Source organism: Epinephelus lanceolatus, chromosome 5 (assembly GCF_041903045.1).
Source record: "Epinephelus lanceolatus isolate andai-2023 chromosome 5, ASM4190304v1, whole genome shotgun sequence".
Lineage (NCBI taxonomy): Eukaryota > Metazoa > Chordata > Actinopteri > Perciformes > Serranidae > Epinephelus > Epinephelus lanceolatus.
Window position 1 is genome coordinate 28,795,061 of NC_135738.1, and position 14,352 is coordinate 28,809,412.

At 41.3% G+C, this 14,352-nt stretch overlaps 1 protein-coding gene across 1 annotated transcript in view; it reads right to left on the minus strand.

Moving 5' to 3' along the window:
* The window catches only part of lrrc4ca (leucine rich repeat containing 4C, genome duplicate a), a 241,274-nt gene extending 229,313 nt beyond the window's left edge, over positions 1-11,961 (minus strand). Inside the window, exon 1 of the mRNA XM_033635649.2 lies at positions 11,208-11,961. The gene's annotated coding sequence lies outside the window, so the exon portion shown is untranslated. The remainder of the gene's footprint in view (positions 1-11,207) is intronic.
* Between the last annotated feature and the right edge of the window lie 2,391 nt (positions 11,962-14,352).

Genomic DNA, 14,352 nt, shown 5'->3' on the forward strand with positions numbered 1-14,352 from the left:
ATGTGTTCTGCATTTAATTTTCCCTAAAATGAGGTTCTGTCAGAGCAAAGGCAATGCGAGGGCCGGGGACTGTGTAGGGCCAGCGCAAGAAGAAATCGCACTGGCCATGATTTGAATTGCTAATGAGGAAGACCTTTACTGGACCTTCGCTGCAATCTAGAAGCCGCTGTTCGCCATTATAATCAAATGTAATTGTATTTGTTATAATAGCACTTTAACATACCTTACAATTAAGATGTCTTTTAGAGATTATTGCTCTGCCTTATACTTAAAAAGGCAACCCTCACTTTATGTATGTATCCTTTCACCAAAGTTTAATATCGCAGTTTACTGTTAATGGCTCTTTTGTAATTGCTAATGTTGGCAATTACACAATCGCCTCCTCCGCCCTATTCACAACCCACAACAACAATCCTCTAATAGCGCATTCACTGTATGTACGGGGGAAAAAAAAAAATAAAAATGGATGAGAGTGGCGCCGCACTCTATCCCTCTATCCGTCACTATTTATAGCCCAAACAATTAAGCTGAGAAGACCTTCATTAGCCTGCTGCTATTCAGCAGGACCCTGAGTCGCCTTGCCAGCCAGCCAAACAGGTGTTCCTTAATAATCACTGCTGAATTGCCAGCAACACTGGTTTGTGATTTTCCCTCCATATGTTTCAAGCTGTTAGCAGTCCTCTGCAGAGAAATGAATGACTTTCTAAGCCTCATTACAATATCTTACAGTACTTACAGGTGGCTGTTGGCTGGCAGTCTGACCCTCATATAAGACAAACTGGCGGTGTGTGTGACATTCAGCCCCTGGATCAATATAACACACATCACAGCATTTATTAAATGCACAAGTTATTACTAAGTCAACAGCATTATGATCAAAATGTAAAGTTATTGTAATGCCTGCACACCTATCGTTTACTCTGAGAAAACTGCCAGTGTTTGCTTTCCTTTGGAGGACAAGACATACAGTGTTTTTACGAGGGTGCTGATATGCTGCGGTAAGGGATACCTATTTTGCAATTTAAGGACAAATTCACAATGAGGCACATTAATTACAAGTAAACATATATGGCCATATTTAACATTGCAGATGAGAAAGCGGGGCTGCAATCCTCCACTGTAGCTGTGCCAAAAGCCAGGAGATGAGAGGCTGCCAGAGGTTTTGTAAATACTGCAGTGGCATGCCACCACTTGGTCCAATTAGGTTTCGGTTCATTTGTTATCTCACTGAGCAGTGATAAAATATAATCACTATGGCTTGTATATTGAGGGGTTGGTTTTGGTTTGGTAATCTTCATTTTCCACCCCACCATAACGGCACATGCATGCAATGTGATAAAGGTATAAAGCTCTAAAAAGCTGTTTTTGAATATTAAAAAATCCACAAATGGATTCAAGCTATTGCACAAATGCACGGTTTTGCATAAATCCAATATTATGATTTATGAATTATACTGAAAGACATGTAGGAAACAGGGGTTTTATGTCTTAAAATCAAGAAATCTGTATTTGTTTAAAGGGAATTTTAATCCAGTGCCTTATGTTCATAATTATGGCCATTTTGACTATGGGGTATATTAACTTAGCATTTCCAAGCAAGGGGGTCAGTAGTCTGACCCCTTTTCCAAATAATTTTTTTTACAAACGAAAATATTTACTTATCCTTGTGACGTGACATGTGGTGCACGCTGCTGAGTTCCAAAAGTTTAACTAGGTTTATCGTGGGGTGCAACTGTCGTGCCCTGAAAAACAGGCACTCTGGAATACGTGCCACACCATGACAGCATCACTCTGGGGTTTAAGCACGCTTGCCACATGTCTACATTGAAAACAATGAAACTGAGGGCGCAAAAAATGCTGCCCCTTAGGTTGTTATTGTATACTTAGAAGGTTTTAAACCATGAAAACAAAACAAAACAAAGAAAACAACAAACCACACAAAATTCAGACCACTATAATCTCTACCTTTATCCCTACTTTAAAAATAATATGACAATAATATATATAAAAAAATCACAACTTCCTTAATGAGCCAAACATTGCCACTGAACCTAAATCACTGGTACAGAATAGCTATATATGAACATACACTGAACAAAAATGCAAACACCTTTTGCTCCCATTTTCTAAGATTTAAGACTTGGTAATGCACACAAAGTTTATCTGCCTTGGTTTTTATTAATATAAAATTAAATGCAGAAGAAAAAAAGACATTTATTAGGATTTCACATGACTAGCACCACGTTTTGGTCAAAGATTTTCCAAAGCATCAGTCAGTATCTTATATGACCACCATTTGCCTCACATAGTGCGACACATCTCCTTCACATTTGTGAAGGTTGTTGACTGTGGCATATGGTATGTCAGCCCACTCCCCTTCAATGGCTGTGTGAAGTTGCTTGACATTGGCAGGGACTGGATCATGCTGTCTGTCCTAGTTGCTGATCCAGAGCATCACAAACATGCTCAATGGGTGACATGTCTGGTTTGTATGCGGACCGTGCAACAACTGGGATGTTTTCAGCTTGAAGGGATTGTGTACAGATCCTTGCAACACGGGGCCAGGAATTATCATGGTACAATGTGACGTCATAGTGGAGGATGACTGGCATGACGATCTCCTAAGGTTTTCTCTGTGCATTCAGACTGCCATCAGTTAAGTGCTGTTATCATCACCCCACCGCCAACATGGGCCACTCTATTCACAACGCTGGCATTAGCAAACTTCTCCTTTACAGGACACCATACACGCCGTCTGCCATTTGCTCGGTCCAGTGTAAGCCAAGACTTATCTGTGAAGACAACACCTCTCCAAAGTGCCTGACACCATCGACGGTGAGCAGTTGCCCACTCAGTTTGGTTATGATTACCAAATTATGTTGGTCAAGACCATAGTGAGGACAATGAGCATGCAGATGAGCTTCCCTGAGACAGTTTCTGATGGTTTGTGCAGAAATTCCTCCTGAGCCGGTGTCATTACATGTGGTTTGCGGTTGTGAGGGCAGTTGGACATACTACAAAATTCATTGAAAGGACATTGGAGACCATTTATAGTAGTAGAATGAACATTCAGTTTACGGTGGACAGTCCTGCAGTCAGCATACCAATGCAACGCGCCCTCAAAACTTGCAGCATCTCTAACACTGTGTTGTGTGACCAAGCTGCACATTTAAGAGTGGCCTTTCAGCCTAAACAACAGCTGCGTAGTAATGATGCTGTTTAATCAGCACATTGATATGCCACAACTGTCAGGTGGATGGATTATCTTGTAAAAGGAGAAGCACTCACTAACACGGATTTTAACAAACTTGGGCCCACAACAAGAGTCTTTTGTGTACACAAAAAAAGTCTTAAATCTTTCACATAAACCTGCAAAAAATGAGAGAAAAAACAAAAGGGCTGTGTTTGAATTTGTATATGACGCCTGTGGCAACATATATAGAGGGCTGTAAATTCATATCTGGGTTTGTGTATATTTGTCTTTCATGTCTTTTCACCTCCTGAACTACAGAACACCTTGCCTCCAGAAGCTGATTTGGACTCTGCTCCTTTCTTATTAGGAAACTGTCTGCTGCTTTTGAAGGGGGTAAGAGGAGTTAATGTGATTAGACAGTGTGAAATCCTGCCCAAACTTCATCTGCTGATAATATATTCCTCCCACTAATAATGTATTCATCCTGCTCCAGCCCCTTTTTCCAGATTGTGCCACACTCCGCCAGGATTGTGCTTTAACTCTGGTCACCAAAATTAGATCAACACATCCACTTGCATTCTCTGCCTGAGTTTGTGCTTGCTTTTACCCTTACCGAGGGACTGTTGCAATAATAATTACCTCATTTATTGTCAAATATTCTGTCTTTTTCTACAATTGTCTACTTTGGCACTGCTTTGCACATTTTTAAATTAGAGAGGACAGTCAGTATATCCGTGGGTAAGCCACTTATGTTAGTTCCTATGCAAATCAGTAGGCACTATTCTTTAGAAGAACTGCACAAGAGTGCGTCTTTACTCTAAAATGTTAAGAGTGCCATAAACAAGCCCTATTAGGTGTGTTTTTCTGCTAAATCAACAGAAGATTTTATGCCATAGGGAATTCTGATGGCCCAGCCCCTAATACGCACACCTCCTCTTGTTTATTCTGGCAATCTCCAGACACTTTTCAAGCTTGTATTGTATTGCCATAGTGAGCTACATTTGTTTCTCTGCACTTTATTTTATTTTTAAGGGCGTGCTTGAGCGTTCATCATCCCCAGAGCTTTTATGTGTATCACCCACTGTCAAAAGGTAAACAAAAATTGTAGGTGTGAGTATCTGTTGACATGCTGTCAATGGGAAATTTAGATATAAATAGCAAAAACATCAAACCGCCTTCTCTTTCTTTCTTTAAGTTTCTTCTAATTTATTCATTATTCACTTTATTTTCCATTTGCACCTCCCACACTCTATTTCCCTGTCTTTTCAAACTATCTTTAACATAAGGGAATGAGCTGTTACCAGCATTAAATGATATCTCCCACTATGATGGTCACTATCAACTGGCAGCATTACACCAATTTAAATAGAGTTGTCAGTCTGCAGTCGCTGTGTAATTATGATGAAATACTAATTAGGGCGGACCTGACCTGTGCTGACATGCCCACACTCTCAAATGTCTACTCCAGATGGCAGCAGGTACAAAGGATGCCTGGGGAAGGGACCTTTTTCAGACTTGTCTGCATTAGCATAGGGAGGACCTGTCCTATTAGGTTAAGATTCTAAACATGTCTCATTTGGTTTAGGTTTCAAATTAGCATTTTGGCCAATGTGTGACAAGATCACTGTGCGTTTGTCAAAGAGAACAGAACTGGAGGGCTGCAACAGGGTGGGGACTCTGCAGGTGCTTCGGGACGCAACAAAGATGCTGCAGATGGAGGAGGATGGCAGCAGGTGATCAACATCATCATTGTGGGATGGAATTTCAGTCAGCTTTTATTACTGAGTCTAACCATACTTGTAAATGCATTGCTGTCCGGTAAACTGTATTTCTTTTTAAAAAAAAAGTTTTCATTTAGTTTTAGTTAGATTAAAAAAAAACACAATGAGTACTCATTTTCACTGCAGGATTGGACCAGTCTTATTGCCATACAAGATGGCTGATACTGCATAGTTCTGCAGTACCCTGGATTACCTTCAATGACCATTTTTGTTAATGTTAAATGCTAATCTTGCCTTCAATACAATATCTAAACATAGCCACCACAGATTAGTTAAGAGTAGGGGATGGTCTTGATTACGGCAAACAAAATATGGTTAAGATATACTTACGATCAGGAGTGATATTTACTGGAAATGATGCAAGCAAGAAGCCTAGCTTGTTATTAGTAATGGTCATTTAGCTCCCTGGCGATCTCTCTCCAGCCAGCTGCCACCTTAATTTGTTTTTTGTAGGGAAATAAGAAGGTATCATGGAGATAATTCCTCATTTCTACTTCATGAATCAGCTGTTCCACTTCCACTGCAGTGCTTTCTAAGTGAATGACAGAAATAAATATAAACAGGGCGTCCGACAAAACTTCAGCTTAAAATGACAGTGCTGCATCGCCCGCAGCTTCAAATCCAAGATGTTACCATATTGGCGCAGTTTTCTTGAGAGGCTATCTCTGCCATGTTTCTTCTCGTTACCCCAAAAAACACATGAACTTTCCAGTAAACAAACAACACGCACCACTCGTCCTCCCTCCCACTTCTGCTGAAATGTGATGTCCATGTTTTCATGCTCGGCTCACAGCCTGTCAGACCCTGGTGGCTCTGTTACTCTGTTTCTAAACATAATAATATCATAACAGTATGTTAATTACATTATCGTATTGCTTATTATTATTATTATTAGATTTAGCACCGTGACTTTGTTTGCACAGGTTGCTAGAGGGCAGATGGACACAGACACAAACACTTAAAGGAATCATGGTGTTTCTTTTAATGCCTCGTCAATATTTTTGTCTGCTGTTCAGGTGGTTGACGCGACATATTTTCTAACGCTCTCTGTCAACTGGTGGGAGTGTGCTCACCTGTGTGTGTGCACGTCTGTATGTGTGTGTGCGCATCGGGGTGGAACTGAGATACAGAGAGCAGAGGAGAATTGTAAACGCAAGACCATGTAGAGACAGAAATGACATGCCATCATGTGAAAGGGAACCTTAAATGACGTCTGTTGTGATCTTGCGTAATATAGAAAATGGAATTAAATAAAATTAACTTGACCTTCAGGGGGGGCGGGGATGTGCCATTGGGGGGGCGGGGCGCTCCCCTGATATAATGGTAGGGGAAACACTGTACCGTAATACATGTCACATTCAGGGGCGGCACAAAACGATCGATGACCGCACTTTGATCAACAACAGTCTACACCACAGTGGCCTGATTGAGCCATACACTATTATTGTTAAAAAGGTGTGTTTAGTTTTAGTTCCTCTCAAGCAGGAGCTCATCGGTACGTGGTGTGAGAAAGTAACCAGTTTCAGGGTGGTGCAGTTGTCATAGTTGTTGACCGATGCAGAAGCCTAAAAATATTTGCATTGAGTGCAATAAAACCAACATAAATGCAAAACAGAGTTCATGTGGTGGAGATGCACATATGTGGCTAAGTGTAACTAAAATAGTGGAAATGATATCTGGATGTTTAGCTCATCTAAAACATCCCTCCCTTGAAAACTTACAGTACTGTCCCTGATCACTGACAGCAGGTGTAAGTATTCTGAACCTCAACCAGGCTCTTTGAATTTGTGCAACTACTGTACATACCAAATTTGATGAGATAGAATATGACATTACAGGAGTTGTCAAAGTGTTGCCATGAGCCTTTTCTCTCAGGGTCCACGACTCTCAGGGAGACATATGAGTGCATAAAGGTTACATTTTCTCATTTACGCCACCTTTAGCAGTGACAGAGGCATTCAAAGCTTCCAGTTTAAACTCCCCAAACTTCTCCGCACCCGACCCACACTCCTACTGCCAAGCTGGCGAGAGTAACATCATCAGCAAGGCATTGAAAAAAGGAGTGAAGAGGTCAGCTCTCTATTTTGCACTCTCTGTCTCCAGCTCCCTGACAGCCTGCGATACCTGCCACTTTACTGTTCACCAGGGAGAGTGTAGTGCATAGATAAGCACTGAGATGTACACAGAGTCATCCACAGGTCTTGGTCTGGGGAGACAGTTACTAAATGAAATGCATGTCATGAAACTCTAGTAGGTTCAGGTCAAACGTCTGCTGAGTGATTTTGTTACACATCCTAACCACAGATACACAAGTTACCACATTATCAATATGATACTTCAGAGCAAATACATCACTGTGAGCAAAGAAGCAGCGATAGCTCACATATTTGGGGATACATTCAATCTTCATACACACGTTACACACATATTGTGATAATAATAAGTAAAAGTTTATTACAACTCAAACTTGTGTCATATTTTTGTTTGCTATTGTAGCAATGTAGAAGCGTAGAGACATTGCTTCAAAGTATACAGATAAGGCAAGAAACATCTGCAGTGAGATGATGCATGTTTTAACTAGAGCTGCACCTAATGATTATTTTCATCAATGACTAATCCGCCTATTACTTTCTAGACTCATTATGCGGTTTAAAAGGTGCAAGAAAACAGTCAAAAAGTGCTCATGACAATTTCCTCCAAGGTGACATCATCAAATCACATGTCTTGTCCATCCAGCAGTCCAAAACTCAAGAATATAAAACTAATAAAAGCATTAGGCCCCGATCACACAGAAACGCACCACACTGCCTTTTTTTTTAATTGAATGCCACTAAAAAAACAACAACAACCAAACAAACAAAAAAAAAACCTGCTTGTTGCACCTTTTTATTGTTGCCAGGCAACCACCCAATCATGTCCTTACACTAACTTGTTGGGCACAGGGAAACAGAGATCTGGTGGAAGGTGGATCACAGGGAGTACCACCAGTTGGTCCAGGAGCTTCCCCTCCATGATGGCTGCTTCCAGGCATATTTTAGGATTACTAGGGGGCAGTTTGACAACCTGCTGTCTATTGTTGGGCCGTATAGCTCTGGGTATCCAGCACCTGCTACCACCAGTGTCTCCTCCATTGCGACCAACTGTTAACTTGATGTCGTGACCACTGCAGAAGGACCGCCCCTGTGTGGGTGGGAACCCTTGCAGAGTCGTAGGGGTGGATTGCCATGGATAGGGGAGCATTGTGACCCTAACGACTCTGAAACTAAGAGCCCACGTGACCCCTACAACTCTGCAAGGGTTCCCACCCACACAGGGTTTATAGCCTGCAACTTCGTACCAGTCATTTAGAAATGAAGAAGCTTTTTGGATGAAAGGCGAACCGTCTTCAAGAAACGCAAGCAAGTCCAGTTGCCTACGATATTAGCACTTCGGATTACCATGACCTGGATGACTGAGAATCTTTGCCGACATAAAATGGCAAACAAAAAAGTTGCTATTCAAATTGCAATATCCACAGACAGACTTCCTGTGCAACATCTAACTATGGAACTCATCACAGATGAGCGTGCAATGAGGCAAGTGCATTGCTGTGTGTACTGTAATCATAAACACCATAAATGATGGCCTGTACTAGGAAAATAAGGCTCAAGTTACCACCTGGGCAATATGTCAATATTATACCCATATTGTGTTGTGAGACAAGATATCGTCTTTGATTTTGGAAAGTTGTATATTGTATAAGCGTTGTCATTTCGTGGTTTTAAAGGTTGCATTACAGTAAAGTAATGTAATTTTCTGAACTTACCAGACTGTTCTTGCTGTTGTATTATTTGCCTTTACCCACTAAATAATGATAGCCACATTACTTTTGATTATATATTAAAATATTCTGAAAAGACACTAATAGTCGTTGCAAAAATCGATATTGAGGTATCTGGTCAAAAATATTGTGATATTTGATTCTCTATCGCCCAGTCCTGACTCAAGTTGTAAATTACTCATATGATTATAATTAGAGAGGTGCTTGTATCATTTTGTCTTCATTTGTTTTGAAATACTAATTTCATCGCATTTGTTCTCAAAAGCTCAGTCGGACTATTCTGATAAGGGTTGATTAACGCATTTTACTTGATTAAAAAAGAGAGAATAAATTACTTGAGATAGGTCCGTATTAAAGCAAAATGAGCACTTGATCAGTTCTTGCAGCAAATTTATTTGAAGTACTTGGTTTGTAGTTATCAATGTTGTAACACGAGTACACATCAGTAGATTTAGGTAAAAGCCAGCTGTGGCTCACTCCAGAGGTCCACCGGTGTGCTCCTGTTTCCCCACTTGTTTTTGATGCTGTTCCTATTGTTTTCCTTGTTCAATATTATATGGCACATATGCTTGCTACTGAGACTAATGTTTTTTGGTGTGGGATTTGTGCTGGATTAAGCTTCAAAAGAATGGCTGACAGTCTATTGTTCAATGCTGGCATGCTCAGTTCCCCATAGGCCTGCTGGTTTAGTGCAGTTTGGGTTTCATAAGAAGAAAATAGAACCAATATTATGCAATCCTGTATTATTCTGCCATAGTGTGTGTAGAGTATGCAGTTGGAGACTTACTGGCTGATGGCTAAACAGTGCACACTGAGAATAACAAACCATGTGTGAAGATTAAAACACTGCGCCGCGCTGTAACCATCATTCATTCAGGCAGACATGGTGTTGTTTACCACAATGACATGCAACAAACATCCTCTCATAATGAATGGCGAGTGAACGAATCCAATTCGGCTCACTTTTTTTTGAGTGATCCCGTCTTGATGGAAGGACTTTATCAATTGAACTAATTGAAGTATGTTTGCTCTGATTTTGATGACGCATATAATTTCATTATGCATGGGTGAATGCTTTTTCTAATATCTTAATCAGCAGCAATTACCAGCCTTTCATCATCACCTCACTGCTTCAAGAATCACAAGTGGCATCAAGGGTTGTGCACACATGGCTCCTCATCCCCGCATGCTCTCTCAGGGGTATGGCACTTGTCCACCATCTCAGAGGCCCTGATTGCATACAAACAGATGAGGGTGTAATCTAAATGCATGTGCCATGCTCCTTCTTATCTCAACAGGCCTGTGGGTGACAGAAGAGTGTGACTGTGGTAAATAGAAACCGCCCACCACCAGTACTCCAGTCCTCTAGGACACAGGCCATCAGTGTATGGTGTACTTGATTCTCAGTGTAGTACTTCACAATTACGGTAATGTGTAATTACAGCTGATATAGTTAGGTTAGGTTAGACAAGGCTGGGCAAGAGGCTGGGACCTGTGATTGATGTCTAGTTGCCTGGATATGGATCACATGGCTTTTTCATGAAACAAAGAAGACAGAAAATAAGTAGTGTTTTCCAGCAGGGACAATGTTCATCTCTCAAGGGACAAGGAGTAATTCATTTTGTAACCCAAGCAGTTAATCTCTCACACAGAGGTCCAAGCATTCACAGTAAGTGTTCAAACAATTTGCCTTTTTACGACACCCAACATCAATATTTCCCACACCTTGAGCTGCATTTAGTGATAATATTTAACGTGCTGAAGAACCTGAGCTACTCAGATACACTTTGATCTTTTCTACATTGAACTGCTGCGTGTGCTCCACCATGCACAGGAATATAATTCAGCAAGCTCTGTGCAGCCACAAAGAGCAGAGAACTCTGAAGGACAAACCAAACGAGTGTTTTCTCCACGTATTTGGACATTTGCTGTTCCAACACAAGCTCTCAGACCTGGAGTAATGAATTATGCTGATGTCCAAACAGGGTAAATCATGTCATTCCTGACAGGTAGTGTGATTACTCTTGCAGAAGGGAACTGTAGCTTAGCAACGGCATTACAACAAGATGATTTTGGTGGAGAAGCCTTGCCATGCATCACTTAGCCTGTCAAATCTGTTAGCACAACTGTGGGGCATCAATCCCTGCAGTGTGTGCTGCAAGGACAACTTTAAAATGTGTTGAAATAGAATACAAATAATGCACAATGTGACAAAAAAAAGATGATAAATTCATGAGTTGCATATTCATATTTCATAAATCCCTAGGTTTAAATAGATAACACTAAGACTACACACTGTTTTTACACTGATATCAGATGTGTTAATGCAAAAAAACAGGTGTTGATAGTGTATAAATGTCTGTACAACAGTCAGAAGTGTGTGTATAAAAGTTGGGAACTTCTATTCACTCACCATTGTGTTTCACATCCTAGCCCTGGGCATCCCTCTGGAGGAATGGACAGGATTCACCAACAGTGGAACTGAAGCGAAAGAGAATTTCGTTGTTGTTTTCTTCCTCTTATAAAGCAAATTTACTTATGCTCTTCTGTTTTGCGTGTCTTTGCTTCCTCCCGACATTGACCAACAAACTCAACAGCCATACAGGAAAAGAAAAACAGGAAAAGCTAAGGCCTGTCTGAAGCACAACTTCTCATATGTACTTTTTCGATGCAAGTAACTCCCCTGACTTCCTTCCACTGTGCGAGACAAAGAACTGTGATAAAGCCCCTGGAGATCGTCCTCAGGAGGTTCACACAACGTGCAGAATGCCTTGAGTCTTCTGCTGGTGCCAACGTCTGACCTGTAGAGAGACCGGCGCTGATTCTCATTCAAGCCACGCTTTCCCTTGGCATGAATACCCCTTTAAATCAAGACAGAGGAAAGAGTAATAGATGGACTGAAGAGTATCAGGAGGAAAAGGGAACTGATGTGCTGCAAGGCAAAGCTGGAAAAGCCAACATAGTATTCCAGGGATCATTTTGCTGATGGCATTGGAGAGGTGTTGTGCTCCCGGTGTGTATTCCCTGTGCCTCCGCCTCTTCGTGTCCACCTTGTCTCCAGCTGTGGTGGAGGCACTGAGTGATAGAGCTGTGCTGCTGCTGCTGCCACCGCCGCTGCTGCGTCCTTCCTGCTACAGCAGCAGTCTCTGCTCAAATAAATGCCTGGTCTGTCACAGTTCTCTGCTGCAATGCATTAGATTCATCCTTCCTCTCTCTCATACACTCCCTCCCTCTTTCTGCCCTCCTCCCTCCTTGCTCTCTCTCCTTCGCTCACTTGCACTCAGTCACACGTGAGGAGACAGAGTGGGAGCCTGGAATACAAATAGGCTGTCTTCCTTAAAGACGTGATTGTGCTCCTTGAATTTGATGATTTTTTTTGGAGGGATGGATGGAGCTGATGTGATCTCTAGATCTCTGACTCGCTTTCTTTGATCTGCCTTAACTCCAATGGACTGAGCTGTCTGTGAGTGCTGGCTCTGACTCTGGACTGCAGACCATTTCTAACAAGAGAAGAGAGAGAAAGAGAAATTAAAAAGAAGTTTGTTTCAGTTGACAAATCCCGGTTTGATTCCAGGTCTGTGCATAGTGCCACTAGATTTGGGATAGTAGCATCTCTGTCCCTGCTGGGTGGAAAAAAAGAAGAAGAAAAAAAACTCAACACAGCCATAACCACAAAGCACACTGAAAAGCCACATTCAATTAATATTTAATCTGGGAAATGGACTTGGAAAAAATGGAAGGAACCCATATTCTGTTTTCATAAAAGTAAAATGCAGCAGGAAACACGTGACGAACATCTTTGATATTAAAAAATCTTTTCAATTTAGATAAAAGTTTCCACTAATATATATATTAGCTAAAAACAAGGCTACATTTGCAGGTTGCAGTCTCTTAAATGTTGACATGTGATGCTTTTATCTGTTTAAAATCATAGTTAATCAAAAACCTTTGCAATTTGGAGATATCACTATGAGTAATGGCATTTGTTTTTATATTTGTGACATTTTATGTATGTTTATTTAATCAGTTGAAGGGATAACAGCCAGGTTTATCATTAACAGAAATTTCACACATTTATTTATTTATTTATTTATTTGTGGCAGCTCGCCATGATCTCAGCATTTGCCACCACCTACTGATTTCCTGTTTTTGGAGGAGCTGGACCGTTCCTTAGGAGTGTGATGGAATACTGTGTGATCAGTTAGAGGACCACACTCAAGCCACACTGAGCACACTCTGGGCACAGGCAAAACCAGCTGCTTTAATGGAAACTGTGCACCCTGTGGTTAGCCGCTGGGTCATAAAGTTAATTCGTCTCTGCAGCAGCTGCTCCTCTAATGCCCAGTTCAGACCAAAGATTGGCGACGAGATGAGTTGCAACAGGTAACTACTTGCAATGTGCCATTCTGCAACGTTCTCAAGCCTGCTGGTTCACACCAGTGCAACTAGATGAGATGGTGTATCATCTCTATGCAACAAGTCTCTGTACTTCCATTCTGATTTCCAGATTTTCAGACTTATTTTGTGTCTGAATATAATTTGTAGCTTTTTAAAATATGAATGCGGATAGTGATAGTGAGATACTGGCTATGGCTGCATTAGTAGTAGTGATGAAATGGCAAAAAATGAGCATCAAGTGGAGTGTATTCATGATAGATAGGCCACAACAATATAAATACCCAGTGCCAATTAATCAGCAGCAGCGACCCACCGTCCGACACCGGCACACTGTGAGGACAGAAACAGAGGGCTCAACGTGGATGGAGCACCTGCCGCAGCAAGCGAACACGCCATCTGCAGTCATTTTGACATGACCAGCGGACTTCACTACAAGCTGACTGGCTGTTGAAACAGGTGGTGAGCTTTATGTTCTAAAATCAGCCGCTGATGATTTGACCAACTGAGTTGCATTTGACATCATCAGCCAGCTTGAGTGGAGCTCAGACCGGCCAGTTCACACCGCTGCAACTTTCCTTTGCAACGTTGTCAAACGGTTTCATCTCGTTGCAAATCTTTGGTCTGAACTGGGCTTGATCCATCAGTGTGATCTGATCAAGTCTAAAGGATCTAAGAACATCATGATCAACCGATCAACTCTCCACCATGTGACTCAAACTCAAAAAACATGCACCTGTGCTGCATTCACAGACCCACAAAAATCGCCGAAATCAAAGAGGGAGCACAGAAAAAAAGACAGTTAGCTGATTTTCTAGGGAGGTTATGTAACACTCAGGTTATAGCCAAAACTGCTAACAACAGGCCCAATTTAAAAAACTGAATGTATAATTATCTATCATGATATGACAGGCAGAGTTGGAGAAAAATTGCATGCATGAACAAACTTTAATTAGGGCAGTTACCTTGAATAATGGATTTGAGCTGATGTGATGCATCTGTCTTTGTTTTTGCTTAACAGACACTTTTTTATTACTTAGTGCCAAGTGAAATACATCAGGGCAAAGTACAAGATTCCAAGTTTTAATTACCAATGTGGCATCGATGCACGTACTGGAACTAACTTGCCATGGCAGGACAAGCACAGGCATGACAAATATCAT